This window comes from Schistocerca americana, unplaced genomic scaffold (genome assembly GCF_021461395.2).
Source record: "Schistocerca americana isolate TAMUIC-IGC-003095 unplaced genomic scaffold, iqSchAmer2.1 HiC_scaffold_257, whole genome shotgun sequence".
Taxonomy (NCBI): domain Eukaryota; kingdom Metazoa; phylum Arthropoda; class Insecta; order Orthoptera; family Acrididae; genus Schistocerca; species Schistocerca americana.
In genome coordinates, this window is record NW_025725969.1 from 67501 (window position 1) to 72500 (window position 5000).

A 5000-nucleotide genomic window follows, 5' to 3' on the forward strand; every position below is an offset into this window, starting at 1 on the left:
CCTATAACTTCCCTTTCATGAAGAGATATGTCCAAAATGCGACATTCCCGCTGTCCCTATACATGAGCTGCGAGCTGTACCAGTTACGAGCTAGAGACGCGATCGCGTTGCTCTCTGTACGAATGCCGATGCTGAGCGATCAGCTAGGAGGCGCTCCATCCATGTCGGTACCGGTGGGCGTTGCACTCGCAGTCGCAAAAACGTACGGCAAGTATATTACTCGGAAGAGGTAATGACAGTCCAAGCCCCCCTGCGTGGGGAGAGTCTTTCTAGGCCATGACCCACCGGAAAGGCCCCCCACCCCAGACATGTGACGTCACACCATCGGTATTGACGACTAGACTGATTCCTTATAATCATTTACCATACACCGGTGGAAGCTGCCGAGACGAGTAACTACATAGCGGGCTCGCCGTGTCACTAATGTACAGAGATACAACAGTTTCGACTGGAACCGGATTAAACGTATACACGGCGCTGATTAGTAATAGATAGAGCCATCAGAATACAGATAATGTATACAACTGTCCGTATACATGCTGAAAGACTCTGCTCACAATCACAACCACACGTCAGCCACACACCCTTATCACGCACTACTCTCTGCCTGTAACACGCACACAGACAATATGTAAGCACCAGCATGGAACAACACCCAGTGCATCCTCTCCGCCACATTAGACAATCCACACTGTCATAACCAGACCGGGAGATCCACTCAGAAAACAGAATATCCCACCCACCCGACAACCACCATTGCTCAGCCAAGCCACCAACACCCACACATGTCCTACACAGGGGTGCACCCAACATCACAATACTGCCTCCTCTCACAGCACACAAACAATGGCAGGAATGAAAGACACAGGTCTGCCACAAGCATGGAATGAGAGCGCCGCCTGTCATGAGCCAAAGGTGCATCCTGACGTGGCAAATCAGATGATGCCGCAGGCATCCACTTACTATAATCACAATCAACAAACCGGCCGCCCCGCCCCCCATTAAACCTTTCCTTACAACAATGTGTACTGTAACCTAACCTATATCGTACCTTAACCTAACCTATATCGTACCTTAACCTAACCTATATCGTACCTTAACCTAACCTATATCGTACCTTAACCTAACCTATATCGTACCGTAACCTAACCTATATCGTACCGTAACCTAACCTATATCGTACCGTAACCTAACCTATATCGTACCGTAACCTAACCTATATCGTACCGTAACCTAACCTACATCGTACCGTAACCTAACCTACATCGTACCGTAACCTAACCTACATCGTACCGTAACCTAACCTATATCGTACCGTAACCTAACCTATATCGTACCGTAACCTAACCTATATCGTACCGTAACCTAACCAATATCGTACCGTAACCTAACCTATATCGTACCGTAACCTAACCTATATCGTACCGTAACCTAACCTATATCGTACCGTAACCTAACCTATATCGTACCGTAACCTAACCTATATCGTACCGTAACCTAACCTATATCGTACCGTAGCCTAACCTATATCGTACCGTAACCTAACCTACGTCGTACCGTAACCTAACCTACGTCGTACCGTAACCTAACCTACGTCGTACCGTAACCTAACCTACGTCGTACCTTAACCTAACCTACGTCGTACCTTAACCTAACCTATGTCGTACCTTAACCTAACCTATGTCGTACCTTAACCTAACCTATGTCGTACCTTAACCTAACCTATGTCGTACCTTAACCTAACCTATGTCGTACCTTAACCTAACCTATGTCGTACCTTAACCTAACCTGTATTGCGCCTTAACCTAACCTGTATTGCGCCTTAACCTAACCTGTATTGCGCCTTAACCTAACCTGTATTGCGCCTTAACCTAACCTGTATTGCGCCTTAACCTAACCTGTATTGCGCCTTAACCTAACCTGTATTGCGCCTTAACCTAACCTGTATTGCGCCTTAACCTAACCTGTATTGCGCCTTAACCTAACCTGTATTGCGCCTTAACCTAACCTATATTGCGCCTTAACCTAACCTATATTGCGCCTTAACCTAACCTATATTGCGCCTTAACGTAACCTATATTGCGCCTTAACGTAACCTATATTGCGCCTTAACGTAACCTATATTGCGCCTTAACGTAACCTATATTGCGCCTTAACGTAACCTATATTGCGCCTTAACGTAACCTATATTGCGCCTTAATGAAACCTATATTGCGCCTTAGCCTAACCCACATTGCGCCGTAACGTAACCCACATTGCCCCTTAACGTAACCCACATTGCGCCGTAACGTAACCCACATTGCCCCTTAACGTAACCCACATTGCGCCGTAACGTAACCGATATTGTGCTGTAACCCAACACACGTTGGGCCTTAACCCAACACACGTTGGGCCTTAACCCAACACACGTTGGGCCTTAACCCAACACACGTTGGGCCTTAACCCAACACACGTTGGGCCTTAACCCAACACACGTTGGGCCTTAACCCAACACACGTTGGGCCTTAACCTGCTCTGTAATTGTCATACGACGCGTTAAATTAGTGTAGTGTTGCCTAACTGCAACCCCCGCAATATAGTTTGCTACTCGCACTGCCCGGTCCCCAGTGTATCGCTTCATGTTAAACACCTTGCAGCTATACACTGTAATGTGGATGGCAGCAGGACGTACATGCTCAATGCCCTTTGCAGTTGTTCATTGGCATTTGCAGTTGTTCATTGGCATTTGCATGGCGAAGCACTTAGCCTACGCTGTGGTACGGCCTGTGTCAACTGTCCGCTGATGTTGTACGTCCAAATCACACACTGTACTGCACATTGGTCCTCATGTACTGAATGATACATCGTGGTACATGTGACCGTACAACGACTGCGCCAACAACGGCGAACCATGCGGTCCAAATGTTGTGCACTCAGCTACGTGTCGTCTCCCTATAAGAGCTGGATTGCAGTGTGGTATGCCCTGGATGGCGATCAGCATGAGCCGTCTGTTGATGTAGTGGCGCGTGTTGTCAGACGTAGTCGTCTCTTCTCACACACCGTGATAGCATGGTGCACTGCGTTCCACATCTGCGACATGCGACAGAGGCCGGTTGACAGTCGTTCGCGCAATGGACATCGCATACGTACGGGGGCCACCTTCCACGTGTTCGCGAAGCGTGCACATGTTGTTGCGTGTATGTGGGCAGACATAGTGTGTCGTGACACCTGACACAGGCATGCAACAATCGTTGAATTTGCAAATGGCGATGGACGCCTACGTTTGCTGGTGACGTTACGCAAATGAACAACTGGTAAACCGTTGTGGTGCGGTTGTTCTCGCTAGAGGTGAATCAGTGATGGCGACGATCGGTTGAGCTACCAACCGGTTGTTCCAGCGATACCCACCATGCCCACGAACGTGAATGGCATCTGGGTGTGAAGCGATACGCGGCGGTGGCTGGGTGGGACCGTCCCCGGCCGGTGAGGGGGGGCCTCCCGGCGTGCTGGCCGCGCGGTGCGTGGGCGCACGCGCTACAGCCGGCTGGTGGGGGCGGCCAGTGGCAGGCGCGCCGGCCGACGGAGGCGGCAGGCGGCGCAGCTGCGCGCCGGCGCACCCTGCACGCGGCGCCGTGCGGCCAAAGTAGGTCCTCGCGGGCCCGGTGCGAAGCGCGGTGGACATCTGCAGTGTGCTGGTCCGATTGAGGACTGTGTGCGCTGAGGATGCGCCGCCGCCCGGCGCTCGGCGCCGCGACGCCGTCTGCTGCTCGGTCGCCTCTGCGGTTCTCGCAGGTGGTTTGTATCGCAGCTGTGCGGACGTGTTGGCGCGTGCGCTGTGCTGGGAGAGTTCGCTTCGGCACCCAAGTGGGGCTTTTGTCCTTCTGTGGCGCTGGCGTTGGAGCTGCCGGTCACCGTAGGTGGCGCGTGTTGTCTCCCGCCGGCAATGCCACGACAGCACGCTCCCGGGCCTCTGTCGGCAGCGGCAAGCTCAGTTGGGAGCACGGGTGGTCGCACCTAAAGCGTCTACTCGCCAAACTCCGGGCGATTGCGCCTCTCTCGAACCCGACCAAGTACTTAGGACGGCGCTGCGCGCCGCCGGGACCTGAGAGGGTTTCGAGGTGTATGGTGCAGGGGAGCTCAGCCTCCTCCTGTTTGCAGAATAATTGAGCGGACGCTTGCGTGTTCGCGCGGGCCCCCGGGACACACTCCCGGGCGGCCGGCTGCTCAGCTCTAGTTGACGCAGCTCCCTGGTTGATCCTGCCAGTAGTCATATGCTTGTCTCAAAGATTAAGCCATGCATGTCTCAGTACAAGCCGCATTAAGGTGAAACCGCGAATGGCTCATTAAATCAGTTATGGTTCCTTAGATCGTACCCACGTTACTTGGATAACTGTGGTAATTCTAGAGCTAATACATGCAAACAGAGTCCCGACCAGAGATGGAAGGGACGCTTTTATTAGATCAAAACCAATCGGTCGGCTCGTCCGGTCCGTTTGCCTTGGTGACTCTGAATAACTTTGGGCTGATCGCACGGTCCTCGTACCGGCGACGCATCTTTCAAATGTCTGCCTTATCAACTGTCGATGGTAGGTTCTGCGCCTACCATGGTTGTAACGGGTAACGGGGAATCAGGGTTCGATTCCGGAGAGGGAGCCTGAGAAACGGCTACCACATCCAAGGAAGGCAGCAGGCGCGCAAATTACCCACTCCCGGCACGGGGAGGTAGTGACGAAAAATAACGATACGGGACTCATCCGAGGCCCCGTAATCGGAATGAGTACACTTTAAATCCTTTAACGAGTATCTATTGGAGGGCAAGTCTGGTGCCAGCAGCCGCGGTAATTCCAGCTCCAATAGCGTATATTAAAGTTGTTGCGGTTAAAAAGCTCGTAGTTGGATTTGTGTCCCACGCTGTTGGTTCACCGCCCGTCGGTGTTTAACTGGCATGTATCGTGGGACGTCCTGCCGGTGGGGCGAGCTGAAGGCGTGCGACGCGCCTCGTGCGTGCTCGTGCGTCCCGA

The 5000-nt window shown here is 52.4% G+C and overlaps 1 non-coding gene across 1 annotated transcript in view; it reads left to right on the forward strand.

The window, feature by feature from the left end:
* The first annotated feature begins 4223 nt into the window (after positions 1-4223).
* Positions 4224-5000, forward strand: part of LOC124576669 — a 1910-nt gene continuing 1133 nt past the window's right edge. Inside the window, exon 1 of the ribosomal RNA XR_006972588.1 lies at positions 4224-5000. This exon is cut by the window's right edge and continues 1133 nt beyond it. This is a non-coding gene — a ribosomal RNA (small subunit ribosomal RNA).